The 15,046-nt window shown below is 44.3% G+C and overlaps 1 protein-coding gene across 5 annotated transcripts in view; it reads left to right on the top strand.

The window, feature by feature from the left end:
• Window positions 1-3,527: 3,527 nt before the first annotated feature.
• The window catches only part of OCLN (occludin), a 63,527-nt gene continuing 52,008 nt past the window's right edge, over window positions 3,528-15,046 (top strand). Inside the window, exon 1 of one of the 5 annotated variants that reach the window (XM_054489881.1) lies at window positions 3,528-3,743. The gene's annotated coding sequence lies outside the window, so the exon portion shown is untranslated. Of the gene's footprint in view, window positions 3,744-3,775; window positions 3,985-5,995; window positions 6,120-14,205; window positions 14,273-15,046 lie in introns of those variants that run through there. The other 4 variants (XM_063664893.1, XM_054489880.2, XM_054489882.2 and 1 more) reach the window with 4 other exon arrangements.

Consider the following 15,046-nt stretch of genomic DNA (forward strand, 5'->3'; position numbering starts at 1 on the left):
TATGAAGGAGACTCTGTTTCAAAACAAACAAACAGAAAACAAAAAAAACACTTAGCATAGTATTTAGAACACGTTTCTCCCTGAGTAAATGGTGCTATTATTATTCTTCCACCTGTTGAAGTTCCTGTTCAGGTGCTGAGTCTCTTTGTTTAAATGTGGATTCCTCCCAGGAGGATCTTGCTTAACACATAGGAATAGAGGAGATAAGGGTTTACTCATCTAGTGTAATCATCCTTTTAGAAATTGTCTTCCTAGTAGCTTCCCCATAAATTCTTCCACACACCTGTCCAAGGAAACTGTCCTGTGTGGACCAGGAGCCTCCCGCTCCTCATGATTGGGCAGAGAAATTAGAGGCCTTTCAGGCCAGGCCCTCAGCAATTCCAAACTGAGTTGCCTTGGACACATACCAGTCTTTGAACTCATTTACTAAGCAGGCAAGGCAGAGTGGAAACAGTGGAACTATTTTAATCTCCCGTCTTTTCTCCTCTAAACCCTAGTACTAGAGATGTAAGCCTTGAAATGCTACTAAGGAATGTGCGGGTTTCACAATAGCAGGAGGCCATCTGAGAGGAGGACAAGACTCCACAGCCATGTTGGATTTGGGAAGCAGGGCTATAGTCATTCATTCATTCATCCAACACATAGTTATGGAATTCCTATGTGACAGGAACTATTTCACGCATGTAGGATACAGTAATGGCTTGTTTAATTTATTGAGACTTGTTTCATGGCTCAGCATATAGTCTGTCTTGGTGAATGTTCTACATTCCCACCAACAGACTTATAAAGATAGTATTGTTCATTATCATCTCAAATTTACGGTGGAAAAAAATGAATCTTATGTAGTTTAATTTCCTTTAGTCCTACCCAGCTACCAAGTAGCAACACTGGAATTTGAACTGAGATTTCTGACACCATAATCTGAGCTCTTAAGTTTCTCTTTTACACATAGAAAAGGTGAAAAAAATTGTCTTTTCATCTTATCCATTTGACTGCAGGTAAAGTCAACAAGTTTCTAATCATGGGGTTCTGAAAGTAATATTTACATTGCTCTGAGTCACGGGGATTTTCATCAAATAATATTCAATAGTGGATACTACTCAATATTACTGTGAGTTGCCAAGAAGGAATACTTGGTGAAAATATAGTAATTAAATTTTGCTATAATTTATGATTATGTAACATGATTAAATCGAGCATGGCATCATTTAACATCCAATAAATTTTGTTTTGGTATTGAAGAATGATGTGTTTAAGTTTTAAGGCTGGATTTTCTTTCTAGACACTTTCAACTATGAAATATACACAATATTGGGCAATAGTTAACCGTTCTTTTGATGTTGTTGTTTAGAAAATTAATCTCAAGTGAATAAAATAGAATTCATACAATTAATGAATCCTATTATTCCATATGGATGAACTCAGAACTAACTAGAAAGTAAGTTTCACAGAGATTTTTGAGTTTTGTTCACTCGTGTGTACAGAGTAGGCACTCAGAAAATAGTTGAAGGAATGAATTGGGAAAGCAAATAAAATATGAAAGCCTTCTACCCAACACAACATGTCTTTGAGTTTAGGTTTAGGGTGGGAATAAGAAAAATAACATGATGTGCATAAGTTATTATCTTAAAATGATAAAAAGTTTAATTTAAAAACCTAATTTACCAAGAGAACCGAAAACATATGTCCACACAAAAACTTGTACACAAATGTTCATAGTAACATTATTCATAACATCCCCAAAGGAGAAACAACCCAAATGTTCATCAACAGATGAATGATTAAACGAAATGTGATACATCGATACAATGGAATATTATTGTTATAAAAAGGAATGAAGTACCAATACATTTAAACCTTTAAAACATTATGCTAAGTGAAAGCAGACAGACACAAAGGGCACATATTCTATTATCCATTCATATAAAATGTCCAGAATAGGCAAATTAATAAAGACAGAAAGTACACTAGTGGTTGCCGAGGGATGAGGGGGGAGGGGAAATGGGGAGTGACTATTAATGGGTATGGGGTTTCTTTTGGGGGTGATTAAAATGGAATTAGATGGTGGTGATGGTTGTACAATCTGGTGAGTATACTAAAACCACTGAATTGTACGTGCCCTTTAAAAGGGTGAATTTTATGGTATGTGAACTCTCTTTTATAAAGTGGAAAAAAACTAAGATCTCCTCTTCAGAACATGTCAAAATACATTATAAAATAATAGACATGTGTTTACAAATCTGAGAGTATTAGGAAATGTTCCCTTGTTTAATTATAAACCAAATGGAATGTTTGGAGATTTCAGTAATCTGACAGGGAACATTAAGAGGATTAACCTGACTTCCTCAGTGTTAACAATACCAATTTAAACTGCATCATTCAAAAACTACATAGTCATATTAAAGCATTTGTAGCAATGACTTCCACGAAAAAAATACCAATTAAATTAATTACCCATTAAAGCTGTCATCATCTGAAATACCTCATATTTATATAGTGCTTTTACTTCCTAAAGTATGAATTCTGCCTTAAGATCTAATGTATGGGAGAGTCACATCTCTAACCATTTAATTAAAGGTAGAGAAGTGGGTGGGATTGGACAGAAATTTATTAGCAATGCTGACATTCCAGATTGGAACACGATGCCAAGCAGGATGTAAGAAACCTAAAAGTTCGCTTTCAATGCAGAGGGTTAAATGCCAAGAACTATAATTGTCACATCCTGGAATACAATTAAAAAATATGTTGAAAAACAACAAACATACATAAAAATATACACAGTGTTAAGTGCAGACTATGAAATTTCCCTTGGAAACAGAATCCAGATCAATAAATAGAATACAGCACCTGGAACCAAGGTGCTTTTTCGTTTTCTTAAAAAAAAAAAAAAAAGTAAACCAAGTTTATTTTGCTTTTTAAGTAGTGTTCTTAAAGCACTACAGGTTGGTAAACAACGTATAAGGTGCATTTACTTAGGCCAAAGAGCCATAATAGTTTAAATTTCCCCGTCCCCAAGAGCGGACCGGGTGGGCAGGAGAGGACCCTGGGGTGGTAATGTATAAACTGTATTATGCACTTTAGCTTGCTGGATGGCAACTAACACATTCACTAGTTCACCCTCATTTTAACCCCTCTAAATAATTGTCTTATTCTGAATCTAGAGATTCAGAAATAGCGCCAATATTTACACACGACTTTTGAAATTTTCCCAGGAGTCTTTCGTTGGAGCAATACATCCAGATGCCTTTTTCCAGCAACAGTTTAATCAAATTTTGGAAGCAGAAAAGTGTCCTGTGAGGACGTGCCTTTCCTATCAAAGTGCTGAGTGCCTGGACCCTCTTTCCGGAGGAAACAGTCCCCTCTGGACCTCGTTCGGCCTCTCTCCGTCAGACACCCCAAGATTCCATCCGAAGCAGGCGGAGCACCAAACGTACCCCGAGGTGGTCCGGGACCCACATCCGTGCTGCCCCCTGGGAGCCCGCGCCTCTCCTCTGCGCCCCGCCTCTAGGGCCGGAACATCGCGCGGTTCCTTTAACAGCGCGCTGGCAGGGTGTGGGAAGCAGGGCTGCGTCCTCCCGCCCCCTCCCATCCGAGTTTCAGGTGAATGGGTCACCGAGGGAGGAGGCCGACACACCTCACCTACACTCCCGCGTCCACCTCTCCCTCCCTGCTTCCTCTGGCGGAGGCGGCAGGAACCGAGAGCGAGGTCCAAAGCACCGAGGAGCCAGTCCGGGACGCAGCAGGTGGGACTCGCGGCGCTAGCCCGCAAGCTTCCCGCACCCCCCTCCACGTTGGTGCGCATGCCCGGGGGCAGGGCCGGTTGTAGGGAGGAGGGAAAGGAGAGGGAGGAGGGGGAGGAGACGTCCCCAGCCCAGTCCCAGGCTGCGCGCTGGCGGTCGGCGCGGCGTCAGGTGCGCCCGCCAGGTGAGCGCGCTCCCTGTCTCCGTTGGCGGCCGGAGGGTCGGGCCCAGTTGCGGCGAGTGGGTGAGTGTTGGGCGCGGCGTCAGGGGCGCACGGGAGCCCGAGGGCCCCCGTGGGGGGACCGCGGCGCCTATGTTAGGGGAGGTGCCGGGGGGAGGACGCTCCGCGCTGGTTTCGGTGGCAGTTTCGTCCCCGAGCTGGGACTCGTGGGAACCGGAGAGGCGCGGGTCTGCGGAGGGAGCAGCACCTGCCAACTTGGGAGGCTGCCAAATGGGCGAGGGGCGGCTTGGAGCCGTCGATCAAGCTTTATTCCGCGGAAACGCTGAAAGCTAGCAGTGCCTCAGCGGCGCGGGCAACTTTTCACTTTTATGGGGCACGACATTCCTGAACAGCGACCATCCTGCATCAGCTCTGGGGCTGCAGTTTTCGGGGGCGGCAGTCATGGAGAGTGGTCCTGCACCCAGGTCCTTGGGGGTCGTAAGCCTGAGGCTGCAGCGAGGGGGCTGCTCGCCGGCCCGGGCGGCTTAGATCCCGGGGAAATTTCATCCCTTCCGCTCCCACCCCACCCCTTTGGATATCCCGGGGAGACGGGGGCTGGATTCAGTCTGTGAAATATTCCTGGAGTCACGGTGTGGGCCACACTGGCTACTTCGAATCCACTTGTTGTGAGTTGTGTGAAACCGCGTCGATTTAAGCTGGGGGGCGGGGAGTTAACTTCGAGTGAGGCTGGACTTCGAGGGAAGCTGCTCACGCTTCGAATTCTCACCCGTGACCAAAAGGGCTGCCGCCAGGGGGGCGGAACTGCCTCCCGGCGGTGCCTGCCCGGCGAACGCGGGCGCGCGCTGCCTGGGAGCGCCTCGGTGCGCACGGAAGCCGGGACCTGCGCCCAGCCGGGCCACGGAGTTTAGGGACCTCTGGAACTGGGCCGGCCCCGCGCGCCAGCCATGTTGTCTGCGTCGGAGGAAGCGTGCGGGGAGCAGGGGTCGAGGGCCAAGATGGCCTCTGTGCCTAGGGGTTGGGAGCGGCGCCGAGCCCCTCGCGCTCCTCGGGAAGCCACGGGCCCGAGGGAAAAGCCGCGGCATCCTCAGGTCGGACCCGGGGCTCGCTGGCCACACTGCCCGCTTGGGGAGTTACCCCGCGCGGGGAGGAGGCGGCGGCTTTCCAGGCCGGTCAGTGTGTGGCCCTTAGGCAACAGGTGTATTATTGGGATACCTGGAAAAGAGAAACGTTTCCCATGAAGGCACTTACGGTGTTTCTTGGTGATTCTTGGTGTGATAGAAAACTAGGCATTCCCAAGTGTAACAATAGTAACAATAGTTCTTTTGCACTGTACGTATGAGGTGTTTTGTTTATGTGTTTTTTTGTTGTTGTTTTGTTTGCTTGTTTTTGAGACGGAGTCTGGCTCTATCCCCCAGGCTGGAGTGCAGTGGTGTGATCTGGGCTCACTGCAACCTCTGCCTCCCGGGTTCAAGCGATTCTCCTGCTCAGCCTCCCAAGTAGCTGGGATTACAGGCACCCACTAGTATGCACGGCTAATTTTTGTTATTTTTAGTAGAGACGGGGTTTTGCCATGTTGGTCAGGCTGGTCTCGAACTCCTGACCTCAGGTGATCCGCCCGCCTTGGCCTCCCAAAGTGCTGGGATTACAGGCGTGAGCCACCACACCCAGCCTTTATGAATATTTTCTTAGTGGTGCTTTAAAATAGACATCTTAAGTGTGTGTGGGAGGCACAGATATTTCCTCAAACAAAGCAACACATTTTTTTTTTGTCGTTTTGCAATTTATTTAGTTATTAGGGGCCTCCTTTGTTAGGTGACGGAGCGGAGGATAGGGAGATCGGTAAGACATGATTCTCCACCTTTTGGCAGCTTCCAGGCCATTTCGGGAAATAGTGGGCAGTGCCTCCTGCATGTGAGGCACTGTGCTAAAAGCTTTCTGTATTTTCTCATTTAATTATCTCAACAACTCTAAAAGGCAGGCCTTAGTAGAACTCCATTTTAAAAGTGGGCAGATGCCGTGGGGGAAACGTTGCAGGTGGGCTTGCTTGCAAACTACTTCAGCTAATCTGGGAAGGAATATCAGCAGCTGCGGTCCTTGATATTCCAGAACCAGATTTGGGGGATTTTTCTGGACTTTTCTACCATTGACTGGTACCTGTAGCCTGATACAAGATTTCCTGCATTTTGCTTCATGTCAAGGTAAAATTCTTGTTTTCTTCTAAAGGTAATGTTGGAATTACTACCTTTTCAAAATAATATATTACTTTTAACCACATAAATGATCTGGTGTAATATCTTTCACCTTCCTAGGAACCTCCCAGAAGGAAGTTTTCTTCAGTTGCATTTTAAGGCTTATTGATTGGAATATTAATGGATCTTTTTCATCAAATTACTATTTATGGAAATAAGAGAGTAAACAGACCATGCAGATTTCTGTTAGGCTTTTTGTTTTAACCCCTAGGCTTGCTGCTGTTCCGTAACCCAGTGATTCCAGTCTTGGCTGTGGTATGAATCACCTAGGGATCTTATTAAAACACAGATTCTGATTGGGAGGTCAGGAGTGGGGCCTGGGATTCTGCCTTTCTAACAGACTCACAGGTGATTCTCAGACTGTTCTGTCCTCTTTTTCTCCCTTTCTCTTAGACTCTACGCACTTAATTACATTTGACAAACTGAAGTTGGAAAAAATACATTTATTGGGTGTTGTGTGAAGAACTTCAAGGCATTCACTGCTGGATTGAAATCCCAACTCTAATAATTGACTGTTGGTTTTATTAATTGAGTACTCATTGACAATCACTTTGTGCCAGGGCTAGTTCCAGCGACCAGGTATATAAATGATGGTCAAAATAGACATTTGATGCCTGGGATACGGGCATTCCAGATGCGGTGGAGATGATACCTAAAATAATAATTTTAGGTATGAGGGCAGAGAGGAGTTTGCTCTGAAAAAAACAGGTTTTGTGTGGTGGAGTGAAGGACTGGGAGGGCATCTCCCAGAAGGTGACGTCTGAGCTGAGACCTGAACAGCGGGTGTCTGCTGTGTAAAAGATCTGGGCTTTCTAGATGAGAAATTGCAAGATCAATGTCCTTTTTGGATTGACACCTTTATTGTAGACAGCAATTCTCAAAATATGTGGTGTGTTTAAAAATCACCTGGAAGGTTTATTAAAAATACAATTTCTGACACAGAGTCTATTACAAAATCTGCCTAACTTCAAATTTTTAGACAATTTACTAATGATGTGCCTATAATCTAAATCATTTAATATAAGGCACAACTTAAACTTTTTTTTTTTTTTGAGACAGAGTCTCGCTGTCTCCCAGGCTGGAGTGTAGTGGCGCGATCTTGGCTCACTGCAAGCTCTGCCTCCCAGGTTCACGCCATTCTCCTGCCTCAGCCTCCCTAGTAGCTGGGACTACAGGCGCCTGCCACCATGCTCAGCTAATTTTTTGTATTTTTAGTAGAGTCGGGATTTCACTGTGTTAGCCAGGATGGTCTCGATTTCCTGACCTCGTGATCCACCTGCCTCGGCCTCCCAAAGTGTTGGGATTACAGGCGTGAGCCACCGCGACCGGCCACAACTTAAACTTTTTAAAGGCAAATTGACAGTTACTGCATGTGCTCTAAAAGGAACAGACTTCTCTTAAATATAATAAAGTTTATTTTTCACTTATTGACAGTTTTCTTTAAAGAATAATTTGAGGGCAAAGCATTTTAAGACTATTTTTTCTTTTTTTCATTTTTTATACCTTTTTTTTAAGATAGAGGCAGAGTCTCACTCTGTTGCCCAGCCTGATCTTGAAGTTCTGGGCTCAAACAATCCCTCTGCCTTGGCCTCCCAAAGTACTGGGATTACGAGTGTGAGCCACCTCGCCCAGCCTCAGCCTGTTTTTTTCATCTTAGCTTAGTTTTCCATTAAGACAGCTTTTGGTCAGTAAACATTGTCAAGGGGAGAACACTTTTTATGTTTTATCATTAGCCCAAGATGCTGGTTTTCAGATTAACATATTTGACAAGGATCTATCTGCTGCTTCCGTTTTGCCCCTGACTCTAATTTAGCTGACTTCTGTCCTTGTCACTCTCTTGACATAAGTTCATGTAGGTGATAAGTGGCCTCTTCATTCTCATTTTATTTTTTCCTTCACTCAACACATGTACAGATTGTTAATATCGCTGTGCCAGGCATTGGTCCTCTTTCACCTTTGGCTGCTGGCCTTAAAGCACAGTCACAAATTGACTTTGAAAGAGACCTTAGAAGTCCTCCAGTCTGGTCTCCAAAAAAATATCAAATAACTTAAGCTTTGCATAAATTGCATGAGCTCAAATTGTTGTTAGTTATTTTTGGAGAGGGTGTGGGGTCAGGGTGAGGGAGAGGCTTCCTAACATTGAGATGAAATCAGCCTGTGGTTTTTGGATTTTTTTTTTTTTTTAACCATTTCTAGGATAACAAAGACAGCTCTTCAGATATTTCAGGGCTGCTAAAGTGATTCTTCTGATGTTCAGTTCTCCAGGCCAAACATTTCCTGTTTTTCCAATCGTTTGTCTTAACACATGGTTTTTCTAGATTTTTTTTTTTTTTTTTTTGAGCTGGAGTCTCACTCTGTCGCCAGGCTGGGGTGCAGTGGCACAATCTTGGCTCACTGCAACCTCTGCCTCCTGGGTTCAAGCAATTCTCCTGCCTCAGCCTCCCAAGTAGCTGAGATTACAAGCACACACCACCACGCCGAACTAATTTTTGTATTTTTAGTAGAGACGAGGTTTCACCATGTTGGCCAAGATGGTCTTGATCTCCTGACCTTGTGATCCACCCGCCTCAGCCTCCCAAAGTGCTGGGATTACAGGCGTGAGCCACCGTGCCTGGCCAGCTTTTCTAATGATCTTAGTCACCCTCCTGGAGAGGCACATAGTGTAGAATGTGATGTACAAATCAGGTTTTGTTTGTTCTTTTTAATAGCATATTATTCCTAGAGATGAGCACTATTTCTGTGAATAAAGTTTGGGATAGCTTATTAGCTTTTGTTGAAATTCTTACCAAAGAAATGCACCTTTAAAAATGAATGATTAAGCTGGGCGCGGTGGCTCATGCCTGTAATCCAAGCACTTTGGGAGGCTGAGGTGGGCGGATCATGAGGTCAAGAGATCGAGACCATCCTGGCCAACATGGTGAAACCCCGTCTCTACTAAAAATACAAAAATTAGCCGGGCGTGGTGGCACATGCCTATAGTCCCAGCTACTCAGGAGGCTGAGGCAGCAGAATGGCTTGAACCCGGGAGGCGGAGCTTACAGTGAGCCGAGTTTGTGCCACTGCACTCCACCCTGGGTGACAGAGCAAGACTCAGTCTCAAAAAAAAAAAAAAAAAAAAAAAGTAAAAATGAACGATTATTAAGTTAATTCTCCTCTGTACTGTACTCTATGGAATTGACTTTTTAAAAATTCAGTTTATGGCTGGGCGTGGTGGCTCATGCCTGTAATCCCAGCACTTTGGGAGGCCGAGGTGGGTGGATCACGTGGGGTCAGGAGTTTGAGACCAGCTTGGTTAACATGGTGAAACCCTGTTTCTACTAAAAATACAAAAATTAGCCTGGCCTGGTGGCATGTGCCCGTAATCTCAGCTACTCAGGAGGCTGAGGTGGGAGAATCGCTTGAACCTGGGAGGTGGAGGTTGCATTGAGCCTAGATCAGGCCATTGCATTCCAGGCTGGACGACAGAGCAAGACTCTGTCTCAAAAAAAAAAATCAGTTTACATTTTAAAAATGACTCATTTATGCCACCAATATAGTCACCCTTCAGTATCTGTGAGAGATTGCTTCCAGGACCCCCATGATACTAAAATCTGAGGATGCTGAAGTCCCTGTTATAAACTAGCTTTGTATTTGTATATGGCCTAAATGCTCTTGTATACTTTTTTTTTAAATTTTTTTTTGAGACAGAATCTCACTTCATCATCTAGGCTGGAGTGCAGTGATGCAATTTTGGCCCACTGCAAACTCTGCCTCCTGGGCTCAAGCAATTCTCCTGCCTCAGCCTCCCGAGTAGCTGCGATTACAGGCACCTGCCACAATCCCAGCTAATTTTTGTATTTTTAGTAGAGACAGAGTTTCACCATGTTGGCCAGGCTGGTCTCGAACTCCTGACCTCAAGTGATCTGCCCGTCTTGGGCTCCCAGAGCTGTAATTACAGGTGTGAGACACCGCACCCAGACCTCTTGTAGACTTTAAATAATCTCTAGTTATAATACTGAATACAATGTAAATGCTATATAGAATTGTGATATTGTAGTTTTAAAAATCTGTATTTTTTGTTTTACTTTTTATTTTTTTAGACAGAGTATTACTGTTACTCAGGCTGGAGTATACTGGCGTGATCATGGCTGTCACTGTGGCCTCAACTTCCTCTGCTCAAGAGATCCTCCCATCTCAGTCTCTTGAGTAGCTGGAACTTACAGGCATGTGCCACCGTGCCTGGCTAATTTTAAGAAAAATTTTTTGTAGAGATGGGGTCTTGCTATGTTGCTGTGGTCAGTCTTGAACCCCTGGGTTCAAGTGATCTTCCTGCCTCAGCTTCCTGGAGTGTTGGGATTACAGGTGTGAACCACTGTACCTGCCCTGTTATTTTTAATTTTTTTGCCCCTGAATATTTTCTGTCTGAGGTTGGTTGAATCCGGATTTAAAACCCATGGATATGGAGGGTCAGCTGTATTTGAAAATGGATACTATATACCTAAGTGCCTAAGCACTGAAATTTCTCACTTTCAGGATAACCACCTTATGATGAATGCAGTTGCCCATTTTCTTGAAGACTTTTTCCTGTGGTTTTTTTCTTTTTTTTGGAGCCGGAGTCTCACTCTGTCGCCAGGCTGGAGTGCAGTGGCATGATCTCAGCTCACTGCAACCTCCTCCTCCAGGATTCAAGCGATTCTCCTGCCTCAGCCTCCTGAGTAGCTGGGGCTGTAGGCGCACGCCACCAAGCCCAGCTAATTTTTGTATTTTTTTTAGTAGAGACGGGGTTTCACTGTGTTGGCCAGGATGGTCTCGATTTCTTGACCTCGTGATCCACCCGCCTTGGCCTCCCAAAGTGCTGGGATTACAGGCGTGAGCCACTGCGCCCAGCTCTTTTAAGACTTTTTCTTATCCCAGTGCAGAGGTCAGGATTATTCTGGCATTTGAGTGCACTTAGAGGAGATAAGGAATTTGTCTCAGATTGTGAGCCAGTAAATGGGGGCTGTTAAAACCACTAGGTTGTTTTAAACTCATCATTCTGACTTTACAGAGATCTTGCTTAATGTTGATGGCCTAGCCAATGGGTTAGTTATCCTTTCCAGTGTGTTTGGTCAGCTGCAAATCTGGATAAGCGTGTCTCCTCCGCTTTGTCTGTGGTTACCACTGGAGACCTCCCACCAGGTGGACATAAATGGTTCATTCTTTTGTGCTAATTGGGTGCCATAATTCAGCCCCTTGGGAATCTGCCCACCCACACAAGGATGTGCTCAAGATTTTCAGGATTCTTTCTCTCTGCATTCCCTTCATCCACCAGTCTGGTAACCTTCCCAGAAAAGGAAATGAAGTTGGTGTGGCATGACTTGTTCTTAACGAGCTTTCTTTTTCTTTTTTTTTTATTTCTTGAGACGGAGTTTTGCTCTTTTTGCCCAGGCTGGAGTGCAATGGCGCAATCTTGGCTCACTGCGACCTCCGCCTCCCAGGTTCAAGCGATTCTCCTACCTCAGCCTCCAGAGTAGCTGGGTTTACAGGCATGCACCACCACGCCTGGCTAATTTTTTGTATTTTTAGTAGAGATGGGGTTTCACCATGTTGGTCAGCTGGTCTTGAACTCCAGACCTCATGTGATCCACCTGCCTCGGCCTCCCAAAGTGCTGGGATTACAGGCATGAGCCACATGATTTGGTTCACAATTTAAAGTCTGTGCTTTTGGGGAGACGTGACAACTCTGAATCCAGGAAATAGCAGCTTGAAAAGGGATCTTGTTTGAATTTTTGACAACTTAAGACTGAGTCTGGATTAATTTAGAGTTTTCAAAAACTACCACTGAACCTAGAATTTGGGGATATTTGACATTCAGCTTCAGAAGTAGGATCCCACGTTTAATAGTGCTTAACTTCACATTTTCTTTTTTACTTTTTTTTCAGACGGAGTCTCACTCTGTCGCCCACGTTGGAGTGCAGTGGCACAACCTTGGCTCACTGCAATCTCCACCTCAGGCTCAAGCGATTCTCATGCCTCAGTTTCTCAAGTAGCTGGGATTACAGGCATGCGCCACCATGCCCAGCTAATTTTTGTATTTTTAGTAGAGATGGGGTTTTGCCATGATGGCCAGGCTGGTCTCGAACTCCTGACCTCAAGTGATCCACCTGCCTCCGCCTCCCAAGTGCTGGGATTACAGGTGTGAGCCACCTCACCTGGCCTAAATTCAGTTTTCCTTAATGTTCTTTTTCTGAACATCAGTTAGGAAGACAATCTGGACTTTTGCCTTTTTATAGTACCATAACATTTTGGCCTAAATTGGTCATTTGTATGTGTGTTTCACCATTATTAGAATATAGGGAAATTGGCCAGGTGTGTTGGCTAATGCCTGTAATCCCAGTACTTTGGGAGGCCAAGGCAGGTGAATAGCTTGAGCTCAGGGGTTTGAGACCAGCCTGGGCAACATGGTGAAACCTTATCTCTACTAAAAATACAAAAATTAGCTAGGCATGGTGGCATGTGCCTGTAGTCCAGCTACTTGCGAGGCTGAGGCAGGAGGATTGCTTGAGCCTGGGAGGCAGGTTGCAGTGAGCTGAGATGATGGCACTGCATTTCATCCTGGGCAACAGAACGAGACCTTGTCTCAAAAAAAAAAGAAAAAAAATAAGAGTATAGAGAAATTGACTTGAGTGCTAGTTACAGGGCTGTGTACACTTATGATTTGTGCGCTTTTCTCTATGGTATACTTTAATAAAGTGGTTTTTAAAAATGTAGAAAAGTCATCTTCCGTCATGTCTTTGGAAAATTATGCTAATTGTGTTGGTGTTATTAACATTCTATATATTTCCATCTTTGAGGATTTATCTAATACATAGTTGGGCAGGGTTTAATTCTGAGAGATTTGAAATACACTGTCCTAAAGGGTATAGAAGAGAGTTGCTGGGCCGGGTGTGGTGGCTTATGCCTGTAATCCCAGCACTTTGGGAGGCCGAGGAGGGCAGATTGCCTGAGCTCAGGAGTTCGACACCAGCCTGTGCAACACGGTGAAACCCCATCTTTACTAAAAATACAAACAATTAGCCGGGCGTGGCGGCATGCGCCTGCAGTCCCAGCTACTTGGGAGGCTGAGGCAGGAGAATTGCTTGAAGCTGGGAGGCAGAGGTTGCAGTGAGCTGAGATCGTGCCATTGCATTCCATCCTGGTGACAGAACGAGACTCAGCTCAAAAAAAAAAAGAGTTGCCATTAATTTTAAAAAAAGTTTTCAGAGTTTGAATTGATGTACTGTTGTTAATATATTAATGTATGATTGTACAGACCTTATTAGAAAAGGAAAAAAAATCAGATACTTTAATATACTCATTATAGATGTTACTCAAGTGTCATTCAGGGATCATACCTTTTAAAGTTACTCTGATACTTTTCTTTTACCTTCAACTTGAAAGCACGAGAGGTTTTGCAGGCAGAGATATCCATGGTCCAATCTGGTTCCTGTAAACATTCAACAAATTATCTGGACGTCTACTATGTGCCAGGCATTGTTTTAATTGGTGAACAAAACATGCAAAAATTCCTGCTCACGTGGAATTTACCTTCTGGTAGATCTCAAAGTTCCCTACTCTACTAATCACTGGTGTAACCTGGAAAGAATTTATTGTTGGTTCAACATAGCTAAGGAGTGGCATGAAGTTCTGTAGCTGATGTGGGAAGTACCTTGCCAGTGTCTCCAGCACCGGGTTTTCTAGAATAATCCTCAAGCTTTATAGGTTTGGGGGTTGTGTGTTTACCACATCTTGCTGAGACTTGTCTTTTTCCTGGAGAGCTCTCAATGCCCATGGATCCACCTACGGACATAGGCAGACGATCTCCATCTTCACTTCCTCATGGATGCTAACACCAGATGTGCACTCCCCACAAAAGCTGGTGTTTCCCAAATGGAACTCATGGTTTCAAACTAGCATAGTGAAAAGCACATGAAATCATCTGGGTTCAAGTTACATCTGAGTGACTCACTGGCATCCATATAACCTTGAGCATATTACTTCACGTCTCTTTCTGACCCTCTTTGCATCTGTAAAGTGACTAATCAACCACGGAGGGTTGTTTTGAGGATGAAAGGAGGATTTTATGTAAAGCACCCAGCATGTCGGTAGGTGTCTGATGAATGTTAGTTTCCTTCCTATCTTCTGTCTCCTAAGCTAGTCCTTCATTGTCGCCTCACACCTAGGTTTGCTGCTGCTGACTCTAGGTGCTCCTTTTTACTGTTGACTTTGTCTTTCAAATCTGGTTTAAATCAAACTTATACCTCCCTTGCCAAGAATCATGAACTGGCTCCCTGTTTCCTACCTGAAGGAAGTAAGACACTCCCACTAGACTTTCAAAGCCCTCCCTTTTCTTACTCATCCTCCATCCACTATATTCTTACTGTAACCTTATTTTAAAAGATGACACCATTCCACCATGCTCCCACCTCACTGTTCCATAAGCTAGCCACCTGTGCATCAGCACCACACCAGCCTGGAAGAGCCAGGACCCCAGCGCTGGCTCTCATACGTCACTCCCACAGGCTCTCCTGGTCTAATGTAGGCACTTAATAAATGCTTGTTGAATGAAATTGCTTCTCAGATGTTTAGAAACTTGTGCTGAAGAATTTTAGGACAAAATTTCAGAAAATGACCAATTAATACTATGCATATTGTTTTTTCTCCCCTTGTATAAACATTGTGCTCAGTTTTGAAGACTTGGAAAAGGAGATAAGGGAAAAATATCTACAATTCCACCATTTATAGATACATTTTATTATCATTTTTACTGATAAAGGCATTTAACCCATTAGATTGTTAGTTTGCATTGAGGAGGTAGTATGTGCTAGTGTGGCTATATGTGCACTTTCATATGCATTCTCATTTAATATGAACTTTCA

This window comes from Pongo pygmaeus, chromosome 4, assembly GCF_028885625.2.
Source record: "Pongo pygmaeus isolate AG05252 chromosome 4, NHGRI_mPonPyg2-v2.0_pri, whole genome shotgun sequence".
Classification (NCBI taxonomy): domain Eukaryota; kingdom Metazoa; phylum Chordata; class Mammalia; order Primates; family Hominidae; genus Pongo; species Pongo pygmaeus.